A 26,148-nucleotide genomic window follows, 5' to 3' on the forward strand; every position below is an offset into this window, starting at 1 on the left:
TTCGGAAGGACGACGATTCAATCCCGCGTCAGGCCATCCTGATTTACGTTTTCCGTGATATCACTAAATCACTCCAGGCAAATGCCGGGATGGTTCCTTTGAAAGGGCACAGCCGACTTCCTTCTCTGTCCTTCCCTAATCTGATGAGACCGATGACCTCGCAGTTTGGTCTCTTCCCCCCAAAAGCCCAGACCAGCAATTGTTTTATCACATTTTTTCCAAATAAGGAATGCAAGATAAGAAAGCAGTCCCTGACATATTATTCATTTCATAGGCTCTACAGCGCAAAGTACCCTAATATTTTGCTATGTTGCGACTTTAACATTATGTAACATTTCCATTCATGTTTACATTCACACAGCACTGCAAAATCCTAGTAAGAAGGAATACAAATGTCTTGCAAAAAAAAAAAAGGAAAATTGTTGTTTGTCTATACCACAACTAAGGACAATAAGTTTTACATGACTTTTGAAACTGTACACAGAATAAACAAGGTTATCTGCAGAGGTGGAGCGTCCATTAAAGCTCTAAGGCTGAGCATACTCAAACAATTCTAAAATAATTCGTCTAAACTGAATTTAATCCGATCTGATCATATAACCTCGTAAATGTTTTCAAATATTTTATGTTTAAACTTTGTGTATGCAACCGCCAGTATAATGCATCACTCTTCTAGCTTTGCAACCAATAAAAGCTAGGAATTCCATGCTCGATATGATAATGAGCAGTAAGCCTGTTTCTTTCACGTGGTGGACTGGGGTTTCTACAGCACGAATGCAGTAGTTAAAAGCTGATGTTTGATTTTTTTCTATGTCTCGCCAGCAGGTGGATACACACATAAGGGCAATAACAAGTTATTCAGTAGTTCTCTAATAGACAGTGCTACTTCACATTGTCCAGCATGCGAGTAGCAAGCCAGGTAGGATGAGAAACCATTAACTCTTAATTTAAGTGTTTATTTAAAACACAACAAACATGAAGACATTCATAAGTCATAGAAAATGAATGTGATTACGTCATTCGATGTTGTTGCAAGATGATAGAAAATAGCTTATGCATTTTCATTGATCCTCAGATTAAAATTTAATAATCTTACTAATTTCAAACGTTGGCAGTTCCGTAGCTTGTCTGTACATTTTCATATGCACAGTATTAGGCCTCCTCATGGTGAAACCCGGAACACGAATTGTATAGTTAAAATGTAGTTGGTAGTGGTAGTGATTAACTGATTAGTTAAGTATATTTCGGTGTTCCCTGTGAGGGATCATCGTCAATTTGTCTTGTCACTGTGTTGTCGGAAGGAAAACTATAAGTTGTCTAATATTTAAATCATTATCTTGTAAAGCATGGTACTGCTGACTACCTCAAACTGCCATGGACACGTTTATTTCATCACAAGATCCAATGAAGTTTTTAATTGTAAACCCTGCATCCTTCTCATGTCTGTCTTTGGAAGATAAACTCTTGGTGAAAGAACGAAAGCTGACTCCAAGTCTGTCTATTAAAAAGTATAATGGAAATTTTGTAAGATGTTTCCAAACACGATGGTACATTGCAAAACCATGGTAAAATGGTAGTGTTGCAAGGAACAAGCCTTTTGTTTTTATTGTGTACTATCTGGAATGAGTAATGACGGTTTTGGAAGGCATAGGTGGGAAGCAGACGAAGAGAGTCTTCAAAATTTCCTTTCAAATGTCAAAAAGCACGAATTTCACATTTCACATACTACAGCAGCTGTTAAATAGAATCAGCTAGGTACAGTAAGAATTGACCATGTTCTTTCAGAAACGACATGTTTGGAAGCTTTGAAACATAATGAAAAGGTTGAGCGAAACAGATGTATAATGCAGAGACTTTCTGCTTTTATCATGGTAAGTGCCAGATCTTTGATATCATGACAAATCTGGAGTCCTGTATTTGGGCAAATATTCGTGTTCTAGTTGAGTTTAATATGCACAATATAGAATCGTGTTATGAGAAGCACATCAAGTTATAAGGCAGACTGCAGACCACTGAAATGAATAAAGACACTTGTTATCAATGACAAATAGCACTTTCTACTTATAAGAGCACTTTCATAAAGAGCATACTATTAGAAGAAAAGCCAAAGTTGATCAAAGCTGGTTAAAAGCACATTATTAAGCTACACCTGTTAATATTATATTGTTAAAGCACTTAAAAAATACATAAACTGTTTGAAAACTTCAGGAATTTAGGATAAGATAAACTCTAATGTAAGTATTTAGACTTACACAAAATACAAAAGCAAAAAAAGGTAAGACGCTTCTAGTTATGTTTGCATTAAGACATGTTCCTTTCCTTGTATGGTCCTTCTGCTGTATGAAAAATTACAGCCAAATACGACATATGTATTGACTAATATGTCAAAACTGTGGAGGCAACCTAGTTGTGGATCAATCTGTTCCCACTTCATACAAGGGTTTCATCAGTAAATAAACACTGTTTACACGTCCTTTGCGTTCGCTGCCATATTGCTACTCCAAACTGCTAGCTTTAGTGACGCCATCGAGTTCAAATAGCTCTGCAGTGAACATTCGGATGCGCAGAACAGATATTGTGTTAACATAAATAGCCACCGTGGTCACGTGATCCAGGAACATCGAAAGTTTTGATTCTTCAGTTTCTTCGATCTTAGATGGTGCGCACTGTCTGTCCAATATAAGTCTTCCCACACTGACGCAGAATCTGGTATATGCCGGCCTTCCGCAAACCGAGATCGTCTTTGACACTTGCCATTAATGCTCGTGTTCTATTTGGTGGGCAAAAGATAGTTCCTACTCGGTGTTTTCTCAATATTCGTCCTATTTTCCCCGATAGTGCGCCAGTATACGGTATAGAGGCAGTAGGTATCTCTCTCTCCGTGACTTCTTCCGTCTCCACACGCTGTACTGTAGAACTGGGGTGGAGAACGCGTCTGATATGCCATTCCGAGTACCCGGTTTTCCGGAATACAGTTTTGAGATGTTCCAGCTCTTGGGGCACATTCTCTGCGTCAGAGATGGTGTGCGAACTGTGCACCAGTGTTTTTAGCACCCCATACTTCTGCGCAGGGTGGTGGCACCTACATACACCCATGGACTGTTCGAGCATTATAGGTTTTGTCCTTAAAGATTTTAGAATGTCATTACCTCACTAGTACACAGTCTCTTTGTAGGTGTGGTGGATTTGGTACAGACTCAATTTGCATTTTATACATGGAATAAAGCGGACTCTTTATCTCTGAAGAGGAAAATGAAGAAGTTCAAATGGCTCTGAGCACTATGGGACTTAACATCTGAGGTTATCAGTCCCCTAGAACTTAGAACTACTTAAATGTAACTAACCTAAGGACATCACACATATCCATGCCCGAGGCAGTTCCAGACTGTAGCGCCTAGAACCGCTTGGCCACCTCGGACGGCGAAAATGAAGAGGCAGTTTCAAAGCCCAGATGCACTCATTTTTTGATATCTGGGACAGCCATTATTATCTTTACGCTTTACACGGAACTTTATCGAATTGCCGAGTATGTTGTCGTAATTTTTTTGCTGTGATAGCATTGCAAAACGGCTTAATAGCAAGCAGGTGCCTTTGAAACAGTTCCAAAAAGTACTAAATTTGCCACACATTTGCGATTATACAATCTGCATCTTCATCGTTTTTCTCCGATTGTTGTATATTTGTTTTCCTCAGTCCTTCAGGCTAGAGCACAATTTTGCTTACTGTTAACATTCTGACGTATTTATGTTGCACATTTAATGAACATGCTCCCACTACATTACAGACTAAGTAGAACTGAAAAAAGGCCGATCAGTGGTTAAATATACTACAGAGCTAAATGTATCCCAAATATAAAAAATATATTTGACGAATTTCACTCTTTTCTCGCCGCTGTTCCTCCTCCCCCCCCCCCCCTCCCAAACACAATGAAGATTGCATAAGTTGCAATACAGTTTCCCTCATAACATTTATTTTAGCTCCTCAGTGTCATGTGTTGAGACGTAGATCGTGTAACAACATGAAGGGAAGTGGACAGTGACACATATGAAGGAGTTTGATGGCACCTTATGTCCTAATATTTTATGCATGTTGATCAAATGATAAGGACAATAACTTGAAGCAAAGACTTTGCTCGACAATCCTACATATTTCAAGTAAATAATAATAGATTTAAAACATTTATTCAAAATGCAACCAGAACAGCACAGTATGGTAGCGGTATGTCAAAGTATTCATACAAAACCAAACTTTTTCTCATTTCGTTTATTTCTCTTTGCACCTGTAGCTACTACAGTAATTCTTCATCGCTGTTACGAATAAATAAATGGTGGACACGCAACAAAAACGTGTAATATTACAAGTTTCGAATTCTGTCACAAGAACAAACAAACAATGTCGTCCCGATATCGTATGACGTTTGCAATTTAATGCTGACAGCACGTGCAGAACGCATTGCTTACTCCAGAGATATTTTTACTCCATCCTTATGGAATTTCAAAATGGAAATTAGATCCTGTGTGTGTTTTTAAAGTCTTTGTGTTGTGGAAAAACAGAAATTAAGAATGGGATAATAGGATGAAGTTTCCAAGTTATTGTAAATATATTCTAATCCTTTCCGAATTAATGATTTGCTAATATCCACATCTTTAGTTTAATTAGTTTCGTGCTCTACAGATAATTTGTATGGTAAACAGTAATGATGTGGAATGAGAAGACTTCTGAGATGGCACTGAGTGTAACTTGTGAGTTTAGACGTCCTGCAAATACTGTTAATAATTCTGGAGAAAAGTGTCTGAAACGCAAAGTATTATATTTATTCAGTAAAACAGAGTGTAATTCGTTTCATATAATAACAAAAGTGGTGGAATTAACAAACGCGAAAACGGAAAAACATGTAAGTGAATTCTCAAGTGAAGCAACCACAGCGTCTCATGGCTACTCGGAAAAAATGAGTACAAACATCTGTTACTGCGAAAAAAGTGCGACGAAAGGTATCACGTGAGTAAAATGCAAGACGATAGGCCGCTATAGCTGTGTTAATGAAAACACAGAACGAAAGATCTGGATGTGCAATAAATGCCATGACTACGAATTAGGCTTAAAATTTAGGAATGAAGACTGTGCAGATGAGGTCATCACTGTGCTACTGAATGAGATTACGGGGCTGAAACGTAAATAGAAACACTGCTACAGCAAAAGCGGGGTGGGAACTTAAAAACAAAATAAGTGTATAAAACGAAGCAGTACAGTGCCCACCGCATTTTTCCATCTCTAGAAGAAGGACTATGTGAGAAGTGCATCAGTGACAACTGGTATTACTTGTAACCAATCCAATAAAAATATTCATTTTGGTGCAGTAAAGTGGACATTCCAGTGAGAGAGGGCAAAAAACTGATACTGGACTGGAAATACAGCGAGTGCAAATCCTATTTTCGTGAACTCTGATAACTAGCAACGAAGAAACAGCAGATGAGTTCTACAGATCGTCTACAGAGAGAGCTGAGTCATTTTGAGTTAGCATGAACGATAACAGCCGACGTGTAAGAAATTTTTTCACCAGTTATTCTCAAGACAGTGAAGACAGAACTGTTCACTCATCACAGTTTATCGAAGAAAATGTACAAGCATTCAGAACAAGTAAGTTCGTTCCTTCACTTGTCTTATCTATTTATCCACCCCAAGATTTAGGTGGCAAAAATGTGCTAGCACAGACAAAGCAGTACACATCAAAGCGTCCAATAAAGCTGTTAACCATAATATTCAAATGACAAGGAAAACAAAAAACCTCATAATTTATGTTGATAGCCATGGAAAAAGACTCTCTGTTTCACCACGTGAAAATGTGAGGTCAAATAATTCTGTTTTTCGTAAGGTCAAACCTGATGCTATAGTAATTCTGTGGTGGAAAATTTAACCTTAGAAAGAAACAAAGTGAACAAAGACAACTGTATTATGATTTAGGAGGCGTCAATGGCGCATACAAAAATGAAAGAAAATCAGCACTACAAAGTTAGAAGAAATGACTGCTGCAATTGCACCACACCAATGTTGCCATAACTAAGGTACAATTATGGTACGATCTCCCAGAGTGGTCTTGTGTTAATAGGGAAATAGAGTTCACAATTCAGTGTTACAGAAACTACATAAAGATCACAGCATGGACTTCACACAAACACGAAAGAGAAATTAAGATTAGTGAAGGAAATAAAAGGCATCTGTAACCTATTGAGAATAGAAAGAAACCAGTCGCTCTACATTATAATCATGGTTTTTTTGCAAGAGACAAGAAACATTACAGCAGTGTGCCATCAGTAACAACTGCAATAAATGGAGAGGTGCCATCTGCAACTATGCATTCCTCCGTGTTAAAATATAATAATGTAGAACAACTAGAACTGTCAAGTAGAGTAGCAAATCCTGATGATTCTGAAGTAGACTTATTAACAACGGCTTGCAATGAAAAAAACCTAGTCTTCTTTCATGTAAATGTACAGTCCTTAAAAAGTAGACGTCTGGAACTCCAATACTTGCTGGAAAAGTTAAACTGTAGTATGAACACTTGTTATCACATACAGAATTAGATTTAAGTGTACCAAATGGCTATGAATTCCATACATGTAACTGCAGAACAAATATGAAACATGGTGGTGTGTCTATCTACATTAATGAAACACGGAAACTAAATTATAAATTATGTAACAATGCAAATTATGAATTATGTAACAGTACTTTGTATGGAATCTAACATTGAAGTTTTGCAGTACTGTTGGAAAGACTGTAGATTATACACTAAAGCGCCACAGAAACTGGTATAGGCATGCGTATTCAGATACAGAGATATGTAAACAGGCAGAATGTGGAGCTGCTGCCAGTAACGCCTATATAAGGCAACAAGAGACTGACACAGTTATTAGATCGGTTACTGCTCCTACAAAGGCAGGTCATAAAGATTTAAGTGAGTTTGAATGTAATGTTATAGTCGGCCCTCGAGAGATGGGACACAGCATCTCTGAGGTAGCGATGCAGTGGACATTTTCCCACATGACAATTTCTTGAGTGTACTGTGAATATCAGGAACCTGGTAAAACATCAAATCTCTGACGTTGCTGTGGCCGGAAAAAGATCCTACAAGAACAGGACCAACGACGACTGAAGATAACCGTTCAACGTGACAGGAGTGCAAATTGCTGCAGATTTCAATGCTGGGCCATCAACAAGTGTCAGCAATGTGTGAACCATTCAACGAAACATCATCGATATGGACTTTTTCAGCCAAAAGCCCACTCATTTACCCTTGAGGACTGCACAACACAAAGCTTTACGCCTCACCTGGGCCTGTCAGCACTGACTTTGGACTGTTGACGACTGGAAACATGTTGCCTGGTCGTATGAGTCTCGTTTCAAATTGTATCGAATGGATGGACGTGTATGGGCTTGGAGACATCCTCATGAATCAGTGGACCCTGCGTGTCAGCAGGGGACAGTTCAAGCTGGTGGAGGCTCTGTAATGTTGTGAGACAGGTGCAGTTGGAATGATGTGGGATCCTTGATAAGTCTAGATGTGACTCTGACAGGTAACATGTACATAAGAATCCTGTCTGATCATCTGCATCCATTCATGTCCATTGTGCATTCAGATGGACTTGAGCAACCCAGCAGGACAATGCGACACTCCTCACGTCCAGAATTGCTACAGAGGGGCCCCAGGAACACTCTTATGAGTTTAAACACTTCCGCTGGCAATCAGACTCCCCAGACATGAACATTATTGAGCATATCTGGGATGACTTGCAATGTACTGTTTAGAAGAGAGCTCCACCCCCTGGTACTCTTACGGATTTATGGACAGCCCTGCAGAATTCGTGGTATCAGTTCCCTTTTGCACTACTTCAGACATTAGTCGAGTCCATGCTAGGTCATGTTGTGGCACTACTGCATGCTCATGAGGGTCCTACACAACATTAGGCAGGTGTACCAGTTTCTTCAGTTCTTCAGTTGAGTTATGTTTGTATACTGTCCTCCCAATTGCAGTGAAGATTTTGTTAATAGAGATATTTCAGAACTCTGTAGTCTTGGTTCATTAATATAGACATTAGGTTTCGAAGTATAATTGGAAGCAATTTGCTTGATACATTAAGGTCACTAAATTAAGCCTGCCAGACTGAATAGATGTTTGGATAACATTATCCATAATTTTCACATGAATGGATGTCAGTTTAACACAATCAAACTAGATACTTCTGTCATGAAGGACAGTGACTTAGAATTCCTCTGGATCATGAAACATATACTTGTCAGGAAATAATAATCAGACCCATAAATGAAAAGAAGCTAAACAAACTAAAGTCTTGATTAACATTAGTAGACTGGAATCAACTACTTACACATGATATGAATGCTACTGAGTCAACAAAAAATTTTACAAGTGGTAACTAAAATCTTTGAAGAAATATGACCCAGATATTACAAGAAACATCACAAGCATAACCCACATTCCAAACCATGAAGTTCAAAACACTGGTACACACCACAACTAAATAATTTAAAAATCCTGATGCTCCTGTATCATGACAGATCGTAACACAGTAAAGCAGACAGAGATAAATACAAGAGCATAAAAAAGCACCACAGATCTGCAATCAAGGCAGTAAAATGCAAGGTCGATGACAGATACATACTGAACTCTTCAAAACTGATAAAAATTGTAAAAAGAAAGATTACAGTATATCAAGTTCTGATACACTAAATAAATACTTTGTCAATCCTATATCAGAAACCAACATCGATGAAGACATGAGCAAAGCAAAAGCACTGCTGCAACCATTACCCAATAAAGCATCTAAATGTTCTGAATGGAGTCATGTAACTTTCTGTGTAGGAATAGCTAAACTCAGTAATTCTTGAACAGGAGATTACTATAGATTTTCCAGTTTTTTTACTAAACAAATAAGAAACGCTCTCAGCATAAATAATATACAAAATATTAACATGGATGTACCTAGACTACCTAAAAAAAACATAATCAAGCTGGTCCATAAGAAAAGTGGTTCAAATGGCTCTGAGCACTATGGGACTTAACTTCTGAGGTCATCAGTCCCCTAGAACTTAGAAGTACTTAAACCTAACTAACCTAAGGAATTCACACACATCCATACCCGAGGCAGGATTCCAACCTGCGACCGTAGCGGTCGCGCAGTTCCAGACTGTAGCGCCTAGAACCGCTCGGCCACCCCGGCCGGCGGTCCATAAGAAAGGTAGAACAATATTGCATTAAATTAATGACCCATTTCACTAGTCCCAATTATTTCTAAAATAATAGAGTACTGTATACACCAGCAGATGAACTAATACTTTGAATATAATAACCTGATCTGTCCTGCACAGTATGGGTTTTGATTTACCCCTCTACTGTGAAAGCAGTTGACAGGATCATAACAAAAGTATATGACTGCAGAGAGTAAGTCAATAAGTTGTGTGACACTACTGGATTTAAGACAAGCCTTTCATACAGTGTCCCACACTATTTTAATACAGAAGCTACAGTACTACAGAATAGGAGAGAAAGCCCCTTTCCCACTGCCGTGATAACTAAGTAGTAGAAAATACTTAGTTTGTGTGAATAACTAAAAGTCAGATCCCTTACCTGTTAAAAAAGGAATGCCACAGGGCTCCGTTTTGGGCACTTTCTGTTCATTACAGAGTGAGTCACGTAAGATGTAAAAACCCTCTTATTTCGTGAATGGTTACACATATCGAAACGCGGTTTTCGGCAAATGTTAGAGCGTCGAGGGACACGTATTTTTTTTGCTTAATGTTTTTAGTATTGGTATCAACTAAGAAGCAAGTACGTTTTTTCAAATTGAACTTTATGCTTGTTATAGCTACATTCGATAGCTTTTGAGAAGAGAATTACAGTGATATAGCGTTTGTTAATATCGACGTCATAAACAGTTCGAGAAATGTCCTGGAATCGGAGAGCACAGTGGCCAGAATAGGCATTAGCGACGCCAACACTACCAAGCAGACGTCTCGTGCTTAGCTGTGTCAGAATGTTAACACATTGCCTGTTTAATTGTCTGCACTGCAGGTCGCTCATTTCTGTTTCAACATTTGTGCGTCTGTCCACCAACGAGGATAAGTTGGATATACCACTTTCTTATGGCAAATGTGAAAAAAATGCCGAAAAACAGTACAGCGGTATAGGGCTATCTATCTGGATCGCCAATGTCTGATGCACCAGGCAATAGCACGAGTTGTTAAGACACTAGTGCGGAAAGGTTGCTAGAAGCCAAAAAGAGCGCATGAAAGAAGACGACAACTGACAGAGAACACGAAGAAATTGTTCTAGCTATGACGCTAATGATTCCGCACAGTGGGACAACACATATTGCCAACGAATGTGGAATCAGCCAGACGAGTGTCATTCGCGTCCTGCATTGACAGAATTTCTATCCCTATCATCTGTCACTACATCAGACACTCGATGACTGCGATTTCGAACATCATAGAGTATTTTGTCAGTTTGCCCTTCAGCACCTGAGAGACGACCCTATTTTTTCTCAACGTGTGCTCTTTACCAATGAAACAACGTTTACTAACCACGCTAATGTAAATTTTCATAGCATACACTATTGAGCAGCCGAAAATCCACACTGACTTCGTGAGGTGCAACATCAACGTCCGTGGAGTATAAACATTTGATGCGGCATCATAGGAAATTACATTGTGGGACATTGCTGCTTCTAGAAGATGTACCACTGGATATTCGACAATGTATGTGGCTACAGCACGACGGTTGTCCAGCTCACTCCTCCTGTGTTGCAACACAAATACAGAATAAGAACTGGACGTTGGACAGGACGAAATTCTGTTGTCAAATGACCTGCGCATTCCCCAATTTGACTCCTCTTCATTTCTTCCTTTGGGCAGTACTCAAAGATGCAGTTTATGACAAAGCCCTAACTGCACCAGATGATGTGTGTTGTTGAATCGCCAGTGCATGCTGTACCATATCATCCACTGTAATTATATCTGTTCATCTATCTTTCGAACGGCGACTGCCATGGTGAACAGTTTGAACAGATGTTTAAATAATGGATAAAGTGTTTTTTTGGAAGATAAAATTTATCTTATGTGATTTAGGTTGTTACCAAATCATTGTTAGTAAACTGTTTATTTCACTCATGTGAGAAGTAAATCGCATTGCAATGTTAAATAAGTCGACAGTGTGTATTGCACCTATTTGGTAACTCTGTTACTACGCACTTACTCTCAGTAAGGAACGACGCTTCGTTAACAAGCATATCTATTTGGCTGTGTACTGGTGGTCACCAAAATATTTTAAATAAAATGTTTAGTCCAATGAATGAATGCCATACGATATAATTTAGAGCAGTGTAGGTAGAGAGAGCTGTCTGACAGAGTGTATTTTACCTTTAAGAAGAACACAACCATGTAAAGGGGAAATACAGGTCAAATCTTCCTTTTGACGTTTAGATATTTAATACAGCAGTTGCTTTTCGCAGCGTATAAGACCTCTTTATTTTTGGAGAATGAACAGTTGATTTCTCTGTTCAGTTCACATAAATATGGGAAGATATGCAAATGTGATATAGTTTTCCTAAGCCGTTTGTGATACATTAGATTCTAACCTATGTCCTTTTTTTGTACACAACATTTGTAGGTGAACATGCGTCTAGGTCGTAAGTTGATTCAAGGGAAAATAAAGATTTATTCAAGTAGCGTAGGCCTGTCTTACGATATATAACTACGCAACCTGGTCGGAGACGCTTGCTTGGCAGTGTTTGCACCACAAACGCCGTTTCCAGCCATCGTGCTCTCACATTCTGTGTCATACCTCGAATTTTTTTACAACAGATTTGAACGTCAACATTAACGAATGATTTATCACTGTACAAGAGCTATCGAATACAGTTACAAAAAGTATACAGTTTCATTTAAAAAAACTACTTACTTCAATATCTCAGTTGATACCAGTGCTAAAAACATTAACCAAACAAAGAATAGTTGGTCCTCAATGCTCTAATATTTGCCGAAACTCACGTTCCGATATGTGTAGCCATTCAATACATAAAAGGGGTGTTACATCTTATGTGAATTACCCTGTATAAATGATCTGCTTTCCACACTGTCCTGTGATGCTGTACTATATATGCAGACAACACTACATCAATTGCTCAGAATATCAACATGAATGAGTTACAACTGCATGTAGCAATAGCAATAGATAGGTGTACCTCCTAGTTTCAGGCTAATGCACTACATATAAATAACTGGAAGACAGAAAACACTGTATTGCCCAATAAGGAAAATAAATCTGAAACTTCTTGGATTCCATATTGATCAAAGTCTAAGCTGGGATGCACATATAGATAATTTAGCTGCAGACTCATCTATGTTATTTATCAGATGTATAAGCTGAGAGAGTATATAAGTGAAACTCCGCTGCTGTACGCATATCTTGCTGTTTTCAGTTCCCATCTGACATATGGAATTTCGCTATAAGGTAACTCACCGGGATCTAAGACTATTTAAGTGGTTATAAGAGGCCATCAGATGTACTGCAGGACTCACGCCAATAGAATCATGTAGACACTACTTCAAGGAAATGAGTATTATGACAGAATCTAGTTTACATGTTTATAGTTGCCTAGTATATACCAAAGAAAACAAGAATAATTTTTACCTTGGAATTTCAATACACCTTCATAGCACTAGAAATAGACTTGCAACTGACTAGCCGCATGGCAGACTAGCAGAGGTATACAACAGCTAGAAATATCTTGGTCTCACATATTTTAAGAATCTCCCTAAAAATTCCCACTCAATTCCTCTGAATGCGTAGTAATGAAGTGTGTAAAAAGTGAAACCTTCTATACAGTGTAGGTATCTGAAGAACGTACAACAGATGATTTTGAGTTTTGAGATGGGAGTATACAACATTTATAAATTGTAATATTTTATGAAGCTACCAGTGTGATATGTTGATTTACTGTGCCAGACTGTACAGGGCAATACAGAGATAAAGTTAATGATTATTATAACTATTTACAGATTATATAGATATAAAGATATTAGCATGATATGCTAATTCAGTGTGGCATACTTTATTAGGTTTGTAAAAAATGACCAATTTGTATAACAGTGTACTTTCCTAAACTAGTTACTGACGTAAAAGCCTCATTGTAACAGGCACTGAGCAGTGATGATAAGCACTTACTGCTGTTACATGCTTTCTATGTTTTCTGTTTGCTAAAGTCAGTATGACGACGTTCATATCATTTTAATGTTTTCAAGTTAGCAATGGCATACACTTTTCTGATTAAATAGCATGTATGACATGTGAAGTTGTCACAATAGATATTTTTCCACTGTGAAGATGGGCCATGATCGAAATTGGTAGTGAATAAATGTATTGTGAGACAGCACAGTGTGTATCACACATTTATCCAAGTTATTATTTAATGCTTGTAAAATCTGGTGAGTGACCATGTAAATGGCATTCTCAGTACAGAAATTCTCCTGAAATCCCAACTGTCATTTGCTGAGGCTATTAATGTCGCTCAGGTGAGATATTATTCTAGAATACATAACCTTCTAAAAATTTCGGAAAATGATGGCAACAGTGCAAAAGATCAGTAGTTATTGACATCTCTCCTATCACTCTTCTTATGGATGGGTCTGACAGTGGCACATTTGAGGCTCTCTGGAAAAATACCTGTAGTTTGTGGTGTGTCCCATATTTCAAACAAGACAGTACTTATTAAATGAGAACAAATCTTTAGTAATCTATTGGAAACACCATCAAAATCAGATGAGTTTTAATTTTTGAGGGAATATAGAATTTTCTTGTTTTCAGAAGGAAGTTGGTGATGCATTCATATGATTTAATTTTATGGGAGTTGCTTTTTCAATATACTACTGCGATTTTTCTATTAAACTCTTTCTTCCAACACTTAACTCTAAGTTAAGGAAATGATTTCTTAAACATATGTGCTATTGTGACACATCATTTACAATCTTTTCTTTCAGTTCAATACTTATATTATCCTACTCTGTAGCTAATTGCTCTGTCCCTCATTTCACTACATTCTCTGTAGCTTTAAGCTTCATGACTGAATTACTGATTTCTGATATTTGTGCATGTTCCTAGATTTTTTAATAATTGTTCATAGTACTTTAGAGTAGTTTTTGTTGTGTGCAACAACTCCAGAATCTCTACTTGTTCTTTCCAACAGATACATATCCCTTTCCTTTTACAAGATAATTTAATTCCTCTAGTGACCATAGTTTTCTACATGGCTGTTTAATGTCCTTTCTGATTAGCTTTTGCAGAACGCTGTTTTCAGATAATGACATGAATTTATCACTGAATTTTTAACTCAGTATTTGGTTGATTATAAATTTCAAACAAGTTATTTCTTGTAAACTATTCTTATGAACATTTGTCCTGGTGTCATTAATTATTCTAACTGATTTCGACAGAGGAGTATCCATAGTGTAAGATACTACGTGATCTATCCTAACTAACTGTGTATCATGGTCAGAGAGGATTCATTACTGGGAAAACAATTATTTTTTTGCTTTGAGCTTCATGAAAGAAAAAAATTATTAGTAAGTGTCCTACTGGCTTTATCCAGCTGCATAGGAAAGTTAATTCTGAGATAAAATTGTATGATCCAAAAAAGGTTTCCAGATCATTTGTCCTATCAGAATCATTTAGAAAATCTGCATTGAAGTTAGCATAGACTATTAACTGTTTGCTGCTGTCTTACAGATAGCACAGTCACGAATACAGATTCCTCACAAACAGTTCAAATTTTCCCAGTGGCGATTTCTATAAGTTTAAAATTAAAAGTGAGCTGTTTTCAGTATTAATGCACAAGCACATACTTTTATGTGCTACTCTCTACAAATTCTGCTTGTCTAAGTATTTTTTGACTTGTGTTCTGTCATAATATATGTAACAACTACTCCTTTTCGCATATTAGTTGTGCATGAGTAAACTGCTGGAGTGTACTCCTTTATATGTAACTTATCTAACCTTGCGGGTTTTTGGTGCCCAGATAGACACAAGATTTCTATCTTTTCAGTGCCCTCCAAACTGTCCAAACATACATGAAGCTCTTCTACCTTATTACTCAGTCCTTTAATATTTTGATGACATAAGATGACATTACTATTCTGACACCACTAAGCACAGGGAGCTTGCTTTGGATGGTGGTGGCCACCTGTACATTTTCTGCAAGATGCCCAGCCAATCTATCATTCCCTCTCCTATTTGGGTGTAGGATATAACTAGTATTTCCCACGTCCCAATTGTAGCAACACTGCATTCTTAGGATATTGCATTTCAGTCAGCAGCAGCCCATTCAACTCACTATTCACACATCTCATAGCAATGTTATCAAATGGTTCAAATGGCTCTGAGCTCTATGGGACTCAACTTCTGAGGTCATCAGTCCCCTAGAACTTAGAATTACTTAAACCTAACTAACCTAAGGACATCACACACATCCATGCCCGAGGCAGGATTCGAACCTGTGACCATAGCAGTCTCGCGGTTCCAGGCTGTAGCACCTAGAACCACACGGCCATTCTGGCTGGCAGCAATGTTATCCCAGGACTGCTTATGGCACTGTAGATCCTCCACAAAACTCACATTCTTGTGGGTAGTTGCTACTCATATTTCATCTAGGTCAGTCCTAATTCTATAATTTCTGTACTTAGCCAGGCTGTTCCCCCTCCACCTGCTACAATAACCTGATCTTCTGTGCCAAAATCTTTGCATTAATTCCCTATGTTCTCTGTGAGCTGTTTAAGGCTAGTACTTGGCTTCACAATACTTGTGACTTTGCACTGTATACCTGATCTGTCCTGTATCATCTGGCCTACATTCCTCCTGTGGCTCCTAACTAGCAGTAACACTCTCTTCCCACTCTCTTTTGGTACCTACCTACAGTTAGTTTTTTTGCTAGAAGAGTGCTCCTCCCCTCTGTGACCAACAGATGAATGAGTCACTCCCACTCCTAGTTCAGGTAACAGGTCAAGTTTAATCGATACTGTAAGCTCAAATAAAGATGAAGAAGTTGAAAAGCTGTTCCTCTTTCGCCCAGTGCTTGTTACCTTGACCCAGTTACCACAATCTTTTTCTCCCTTCAACCAACCTTGTACAAATTTGGCCCGTTCTAATTCAGTCTGAACAGCACAAACCTTTGCCTCCTGTTCAGCGATTCTCTTGTCTTTTATGCAGAGCCTACAGCTCCATAGGAGAGCCTTATTGAGTTCTCCTGTCAGTTTCACATTACAGCCATGCAAGTGAAATTCCAGTCCACAGACTACTCATACCACTTCCTTGTTGACTATCCTATGGCAGCATCCACACTTATCACACTTCGCAACACAGATTACACACTTCAAAATAGAATTAAATCACTTGACACATTTGACACTACACAAATTTTCCTTGTTTGTGATCCACAAAAATTAGCCTACCAAGTTAGCCCTTCAGATATATGATATAACGCAAGATGTTAAATATTGACGTTTGCAACAAGAACCAGCACTCATTTAATTGCAGTATCTGTTAATAAATTTATTCACTATAGAATGCAACTTTCATATATCTTTAATGTACTCAAACTGTATGTAAACAAACTACCAGTACAAAAGTTTCTAAATTAAACAACTTAAATTTTTCGTTATTTTATGGAAATATAACATTAATAATTAATTGACTTGCTCTACTTAAATTGCTGGAAGGAACATAGAACAATTAAAAGGGACTCCTGAAGCTAATTGCGCCAAAACGTAAACATAAATACGACTGCAACGCTACCTTCCGATCTTGTTGCATTTTCTGGAATAATATCTAAAGAAAAGGGATATCTTAATGCCAACCACTACAGTATATTTGTTTGAAAAAGCTAGTAACATATGTCATAGATGAAGCTCCTTATCTGGTAACATCTGTAGTTCTTTCATGTTAATGTCCATGGCTAACAATAAGTAAAAATGTCATCAATTTGAATGTTGGTTTGAATATCACAGTGCTTTACAAGGCATGGTCCTGTTGGAGATAGTATGTTTTTACCTTCCTCCAACTTCGAATTGACTTACATAGCCATTTATAGGAGAACCTAAAGTTTAACATGGATTCTGAAGCATGGTGTAACTCGAAATTTTTCACATAAACGAATATTGCAAGAGACGAAAGACTTGATAAGTGCTAGATAAAAATCAAAGTCTCAAACTGACAGCCTTTGTATTTATAGTTGAGCACTTCACCACTTATCCATCAAGTCAAACTATTTGTGTTTGTAGCTCACATATTGTAACTTTACAGAACAAAGAGATTTTTCCACAGTATTCTAATTTAGTAGTTTTGCATTAATCATCAGACCGTTATACTTAATGATTGCATGTATGTTAGTTAGCAGTCCTATAAAACATGTGCTAAAAGCAAAAGTTTGAGACCAAGATGTTCAACTGAATGATTCCTTAGGATGTCCTGCCCATTACCAGAAAGATATCATTTGAGCATTACCCTTTTGATAGTAATTAATTTTGATATTACAAAGGATACACTAACAGCTGATCTCAAGATGGCATTCAATGTCTATGAATGTGAACACTGTTAACAGGACTGCCATTTATAATGACTGCAAACTGAATGTGGAAAATCTTTAATGTGTTGTTACTAAAGAAGAATAAGACAGCAAGTTTTCAGTCTGTTCCAAAGATGGTATTGGTACCATGTAATTTAGTTTTTGTTATGTTGATACATCTTTTTCATAAATATATCACAATGTGAACTTCATTAGAGAAGTAATTTTGCCTTTGTAGATTGTGTATACCTTTCAAATTGGTTAACAAGTATACTACATCATGATGAAAGTCTAGAATTTTGTTTGCACAATTTATCACCACATAAATTCATAAAACATTACTGAAACCTTATAAGAAATCTGCTACTTTACTTTCAATGTTTGAGAAGTAGGCAGGTGAATTCAAGAATGGCTGTACTTCTCTGGAAGATGACCCACAGGATAGACATCCAAAAACTGTAACCGCTAATGAAAATCTCAAGAAGTATGTGACATGATACTTGACACTGATGTTTGAATACTTCATGCCATGGATGTGATATATGGGTGCCACATTTCTTCAGTGCTGACCAAGGGGAAAAGGAAAATCAGCTAATCTTCTATATTGGAACTGCTTTGAAAAGAATCAAACTGTTACTGTACCCAGATTTACTACTGTTGATCAGATATGAAAAGCACGACTTCATGCCTGAAACAAAACACCATTTAAACAAATGTTTAAATGCCAGTTGATTTACTTTATAAATGGCGAAATAGAATTCGCCTAACAAAAAAAGGTGAGCTTTTTGTGGCATTCCAAAGAATGTCTACTTATTGATTACTCTGTAAACAGCAAAATTTTAACTGGCATATACTGCACAAGTCGTCTGGATCAACTGGATGAAGAACTACAGGACAGTGGGCATGTATTGTAGAAGATAAAGCTTATCTTTCAACATGGCACTCCACTGTCTTCCAAACATAGTTTGGCAATAGTAAATTGGGAGATTTTAAGTACGAATTGTTTAGGTAACTTTTGAGAGCAGAGCGTGGCTGCAAGTAGGGAATATTTGATTTTAACTGATTTATTCACTGAAGAAACATCAAGAACATACTATATATGAAAAACATAACAACATACAAAAGTATTCACTCAGAGTAGAACACATCAAAGGCTATTTATCATCACAGATTAATATATGTCAAAGAGATCACAAGGAGTTCGATACAGAACTGCTATTCCTTCACCCCACCTCAATTCTGTATAAAGATAGTCTGCAACGTTATGTATTCCCAACATTTTTATAGGCACATGGATTTTGCAAAATTGTTAGCTACCTGATTTTCTGACATATAGTACTTGGCATCTATTTTCCTTTTGAGACATAAGTTTTTAACAAACTGATACTTAACATCTATGTGTTTTAATCTTTTATAGTCCCACTTCCAAAAGGGAGACACTAAAATGCTGATTATCTTAATAAAGTATAAGTTTTCCAACTCAAAACGATTCCATCCTCCCTGCTATCTATCTTAATTCCCAAGAACAGTTTCAAATCCCCTAAATCTTACATTTCAAATTTGCTTCTTAAAGCTAATTTCAATTTTTCAGTTTCATCTTTTCATAAACTAAAATGATAAAGTCATCCACATACATTATTCAGTCACATTAATGTGAGGACATGTCAGAAGCCTGAATAACCACACTTTGCAGTGTGGATAACTGCAAGATATGCAGAAAGAGAGTCGATGAGATTATGGAATGTATTGACAGGGGTGTGGAGTCATGCTGTCTTCAGTGCCTTGGCCAGCTGTGCTAAGAATCTCAGTTGATGATACATGGTGCGATCAGCCTAATCAAGGTAGTCCTACAGATTCTCCATTGTGTTTGGTGGCTGGAGGAGTACAGTGAATATCCTGGTGCTCTTCAAATCACGGAAATATGGTATGAGCTGTGTGACATATTGCATTTTCCTGCTGGTAGATGTCATCGTGCCAAAGAAAAACAAACGGCAGGGATGAACACGGTCCCCAGGGATAGATACGTACTCATGTTGATACACTGTGCCTTCCGCAATGATGAGATCACCCAGGGAATTTCATGAAAACGTTCCCCAGACCTTAACTCTCCCTCTTCCAGTATGGAATCTCCCGCCAACTGTTGCAGTGTGATCGCTTTCAGTCTGATAGAGCATAAAACGTGACTCATCTGTATGCTGCCGTAGTTCAAGTGTACTGTGCATGCCATTGTGCCGTGCACAGTGTATCTGAACCTCAGCAGCATGCAAACAGTTTACAAACTTAGCCATCAGGGTAGGTGGTGGCCTCTTAAATTTATGTGTTGTAATCTCTGTACCTCTGTAAAATTACGATAGTATTCTGAAATTTGGTACAACTTCATTATTTTATATACTAAATGTACTTCTGTCATCTTGGCTTAATAGCTTAATGACAAATGTTACTCAGTCTAACGCTTTCAACAAATTTTACGTACAAAAATTTATTTTTTCTTAATAATTCAAAAAGTAAATGAGGTAACTTCGTGAAAGCTTGTACCATAAGTTTTTATTATAAACAGCATCTAAATCTGGTGGTGGAAATATCTAACTTTAATAATATAGTCACGTAGAAAAAGGTGTAATTAGATGAAAGACGAACACTAATTTCACTTAACGAAGGTTTATTCAGCACTTGCACATACAAGATCGCGGAGCGAACTGCCTCCGGCCAGAACACATACGATATACAGGGTGTTTCAAAAATGACCCAGGCAAATGCCGGGATGGTTCCTTTGAAAGGGCACGGCCGATTTCCTTCCCAATCCTTCCCTAACCCGAGCTTGCGCTCCGTCTCTAATGACCTCGTTGTCGACGGGACGTTAAACACTAATCACCACCACCACCAAAAATGACCGGTATATTTGAAACGGCAATACAAACTAAACGAGCAGCGATAGAAATACACCGTTTGTTGCAATATGCTTGGGACAACAGTACATTTTCAGGCAGACAAACTTTTGAAATTACAGTAGTTACAATTGTCAACAACAGATGGCGCTGCGGTCTGGGAAACTCTATAGTACGATATTTTCCACATATCCACTATGCGTAGCAATAATATGGTGTAGTCTCTGAATGAAATTACCCGAAACCTTTGACAACGTGTCTGGCGGAATGGCTTCACATGCAGATGAGATGTACTGCTTCAGCTGTTCAATTGTTTCTGGATTCTGGCGGTACACCTGGTCTTTCACGTGTCCCCACAGAAAGAAGTCACAGGGGTTCATGTCTGGCGAATAGGGAGGCCAATCCACGCTGCCTCCTGTATGTTTCGGATAGCCCAAAGCAATCACACGATCATCGCAATATTCATTCAGGAAATTAAAGACGTCGGCCGTGCGATGTGGCCGGGCACCATCTTGCATAAACCACGAGGTGTTCGCAGTGTCATCTAAGGCAGTTTGTACCGCTACAAATTCACGAAGAATGTCCAGATTGCGAGATGCAGTAATCGTTTCGGATCTGAAAAATGGGCCAATGATTCCTTTGGAAGAAATGGCGGCCCAGACCAGTACTTTTTGAGGATGCAGGGACGATGGGACTGCAACATGGGGCTTTTCGGTTCCCCATATGCGCCAGTTCTGTTTATTGACGAAGCCGTCCAGGTAAAAATAAGCTTCATCAGTAAACCAAATGCTACCCACATGCATATCGCCGTCATCAATCCTGTGCACTATATCGTTAGCGAATGTCTCTCGTGCAGCAATGGTAGCGGCGCTGAGGGGTTGCCGCATTTGAATTTTGTATGGATAGAGGTGTAAACTCTGGCGCATGAGACGATACGTGGACGTTGGCGTCATTTGGGCTGCAGCTGCAACATGGTGAACGGAAACCCGAGGCCGCTGTCGGACCACCTGCTGCACTAACTGCGCGTTGCCCTCTGTGGTTGCCGTACGCGGTCGCCCTACCTTTCCAGCACGTTCATCCGTCACGTTCCCAGTCTGTTGAAATTTTTCAAACAGATCCTTTATTGTATCGCTTTTCGGTCCTTTGGTTACATTAAACCTCCATTGAAAACTTCGTCTTGTTGCAACAACACTGTGTTGTAGGCGGTGGAATTCCAACACCAGAAAAATCCTCTGTTCTAAGGAATGAACCATGTTGTCCACAGCACACTTGCACGTTGTGAACAGCACACGCTTACAGCAGAAAGACGACGTACAGAATGGCGCACCCACAGACTGCGTTGTCTTCTATATCTTTCACATCACTTGCAGCGCCATCTGTTGTTGAAAATTGTAACTACTGTAATTTCGAAAGTTTGTCCGCCTGAAAATGTACTGTTGTCCCAAGCAAATTGCAACAAACGGTGTATTTCTATCGCTGCTCGTTTAGTTTTTATTGCCGTTTCAAATATACCGGTCATTTTTGAAACACCCTGTATATAAAGTTACAGAACATTCGAGTTCAGTGATTCCCGACATTTGTGGATACTTCTAGAATGTACTCGAACCGAATATATAAATTAAAATTTTACAGTCAAGGTGAATTTTGAACTCACAACCCTCCATGCTAGTACCATAACCACTATACCACGGTGACTGTGCTATTCAGCTTTTTCTGCGACATAGCTCCCTTCTTAAGAGAACAGCGCCTCAGTGTTACGTCGTCCTAGTCCGGGAACGAGTCTTCTGTCCTTCATACTTCGACTCCCTATGCCTGATGTTCACGCTGGCGGTGATCTTCTTAGAACTTACTTTGCCACTACGCTCTTCGTCACCTTTCTGCTTGTTGCATATCGCTGGAGTTTCGAATTTACGATGGGTTGCAGGCTCCTTATAGGGCTTCATTCGAATGAAGTGGACCGTATCCCTGATCTTTCGTCGTCTTGTGTCGGGCTCGAAATCTTCAACTTCATTAGTAACATAAGACAACTGTCTTAGAACCTTATAAGGTCCAAAACAGCGCATAAGGAGTTTCTCAGAGAGACCAACCTTCTGAACAGGAGTGAAGATCCAGACGAGGTCAACAGGCTGGTAGACAACAGGGAGGTTGCTCGCGTCATACCTTCGGCTATCGTTTTCTTGAGCCTGCAGCGTGTCGAGTCGAGCTAACTGCCGAGCTTCCTCAGCTCTGATTAACACATGGCCGATGTAGTCGTCGTCCACGTCATCAGGATGTAACGGCAACACAGTGTCCGTAGTCGTAGTCTCCTCACGCCCATGCACCAGGAAAAATGACGTGGTGTCTTGTTTGGCGTTGTTGTAGGCAAACGTCACGAAAGGGAGCAACTCATCCGAGTTGCTCTGCTCAACACTGACGAACATGTCAGCCAAGGTCTTATTAAGGCGTTCAGTAAGCCTGTTAGTTTGCGGATGGTAGGCAGTCGTCATGTGATGAGTATGAGTAATGTTGCACCGACGGTTTATCTCTGTCACAAGATTCAACTGAAAAACTTTCCCACGAACCGTAATTAACGACCTTGGGGCACCGTGTTTTAATACAATGTCTTCCATTATGAATTTGACTACCTGGAATGTTTCGGCTGTTTTCACGGCTTTTGTAATGGCATAACGTGTCAGATAATCAGTGCAAATAATAATCCATCTATTGCCACTAGCAGACGTTGGAAATCGTCCGAGGAGGTCAATCCCAACACACTGGAAAGGCGTTTCGCCTGGTGGAATTGGTATGAGTCGGCCAGGTGGTTTCTGAGGAACTGCTTTTCTCCTCTGGCACTCTCGCTAGTGCGACACATAGTGACGGACACTCCTAAATAAACATGGCCAGAAAAATCTCTTGCGGATCCTATCATGTCTTAATAAATCCTAAATGTCCGGCCTCAGGTGTGTCATGGAATTTTTGTAGAACATCTAAGCGCATGTGATTAGGAACCACTGATAGCCACCTCTTTCCAAACGGATCAAACTTTTTCTTGCAAAGTAATCCACTAACTACCATAAATTGTCCTTTCACATCCTCTGACCGATTTAACGCAAATATAATTTGAGATATCTTGGCGTCCTCCTGTTCAGCAGAGAGATCCTGGAGTGCAGCGAGACCGTCACTATCTTCGTCAAAGGCTTGATGGTCTTGTACAGGGTGTTTTGAGAGACAGTCGGCATCTTGGTGATTCCTTCCACTTCTGTGCACTATGGTAATGTTATACTCTTGAAGACGTAGTGCCCACTTGGTGAGTCGTCCTGTTGGATCCTTGAGACCTGTCAGCCAAGAAAGTGAGTAATGGTCTGTAACAACTGTGAATGGCCTTCCATAGAGATACTGTCGAAATCTCCACATGGCCCAGATCACAGCAAGACATTCCCTTTCTTTAGTTGAGTAGTTTCTATTGGCTTTTATAAGTGTCCTAGAAGCATAGGCTATAACCTTCTCTTTCCCATCTGAAATTTGCACCAGAACAGCATCGATCCCATACCCACTGGCATCTGTGTGTAGTTCTGTAGATGCTCTCTCATCGTACTGAACAAGTACAGGGCCAGTCGTTACAGCTTTTCACAGCACATCGAAAGAATCTTGTTGAGCACCACCCCAGATAAATTTTGCAACAGTTTTTAACAACTCTTGGAGTGGCCTGGCCTTGATACAAAAGTCTTTGATAATATGACGGTAATAATAACATAATCCGAGGAAGCTTCTCACGTCTCTAATACTTTTAGGAATAGAAAATTTCGTTATAAATCTCACCTTTTCTGAGACTGGCCGCACACCATCGTTTGGCACAATGTCCAAGTGTTTTGATTTCTTTTGCTCCAAAGAGACACTTTCTTGATTTAAGTTTCAGTCCGCCTTGTTGGAGACACTTAAGAACGGCTCTCAGTCTTTTTATTTATTAATCAAATGTATCTGAGAACACTATAATGTCATCTAAATAACAAAGACACATCGTCCACTTCAGATGCTTTAGAAGATTATCCATCATAGGTCCTCAGGGTTGATGAATGCAGTTTTCTCACTATCTGCCCCCATCAACTTCGATTTGCCAGTATCCCGAGTACATGTCCATGATTGAGAAAAACTTAGCCCCCTTTCAGACAATCTAGTGTATCGTAAATTCGTGGAAGAGGATAAACGTCCTTTTTAGTTATCTTATTGAGTTTCCTGTAATCAACACAAAAGCGCCAACTGCCATCCTTCTTCCTGACGAGAACCACTGGTGATGATCGTGGGCTCTGCGAAGGCTGAATGATGTCATTCTTCATCATTTTCTCTATCTCGTCGCGAATTATTCGACATTCCATTGCTGACACACGATATTCTCTCTGCCTTATTGGTTGATGGTCTCCAATGCTAATCCTGTGCTTCACCGTCAATTTGTGTAATTTGCTCTTCACCTGTGGACTGAAGCATTGAGAGAAACTCTTTAAGAATGGTAAGTAGCTTCTTCTGTTGTTCCTTAGTGAGATCTGGTGATAGTCGAGGTAGAAAATGTTGTCTCGTAATGGTAGCGCTAATTTCCCCCACAGACTCGAAATGGGAGGTTTCTACGATGCTCAGCTGTTCTACAATTCACGGCTCAGCGTTTGCTACGCACTTGCATCTTGAAAGGATCTGTGATTCTTGGTGATAGTTAACTATCCACAATTCACCGAATCCGTTCTTAAACGAAACGACAGAGGCTGGGATGACCTAGTTATTCTTCAGAGCTATGCTTCTCTTACATTCCACTACACGATCCATGGGTTGATTCATGCCATGACACATGACAGTTACCTTTCTAGCGCTGACTGCTGGAATGATCACTTTTTCCAGCACACATAGTCTCCACACTCTCGGATGCTCATCTTCCGTCCACAGTATCTGTCTCGCCTAGCATAATCTTAAAGCGACCACAATCTGTAATTGTTCTGCGACAATATGCACTACTACACTTTGGAAAAATAGAATAATTCAAAAAGTAAAGAGGTAGCTTCCTGAAAACTTCTACTGTGGTTGTTATGACAAACTGAACCTAATTCCAGAAATAGAATGCTCTAACTTTAATATTACTTGGTTCATAAATTTTGAAGAAAGTGGAATAGCTAAAAAAGTAAGAGGTAGCTTCCTGAAAAGGTGTACCACATGCTCTTTTCCTTACGACAGAGATCATATCCCTGTGTAAGGACTGCAGTGAGACCTGCCAAATCGACCTACCCAACACTTCTGTTTCCAAACCTGGCACAGTATTATCCCACCCCATAACCCAGTACCCCATAAGAGGTTGGGTCACCTGTGAAAATAGCCATGTCATATACAATGTCTTCTGAAATCGTTGTACAGCTTATTATATTGGTATGAGTATCAACTAGCTGTCTGCCAGGATGAATGGCCACCACCAAACTGTGGCCAAGGGTGAAGTTGAGCACACTGTGACACAATATGGAACTGAATATAACATGCTTGATTTCAATAGCTGCTTCACAACCCAGGCCATCTAGGTCCTCACGTCCACCACCAGCGTTTCTGAACCATACAGACTGGAGTTATCCTTACAACGCTTTCTCTGCACCCAAAATCACCCTGGCCTCAAACTACGGTAATCTAAC

This window comes from Schistocerca cancellata, chromosome 4 (assembly GCF_023864275.1).
Source record: "Schistocerca cancellata isolate TAMUIC-IGC-003103 chromosome 4, iqSchCanc2.1, whole genome shotgun sequence".
NCBI classification, from domain to species: Eukaryota; Metazoa; Arthropoda; class Insecta; order Orthoptera; family Acrididae; genus Schistocerca; species Schistocerca cancellata.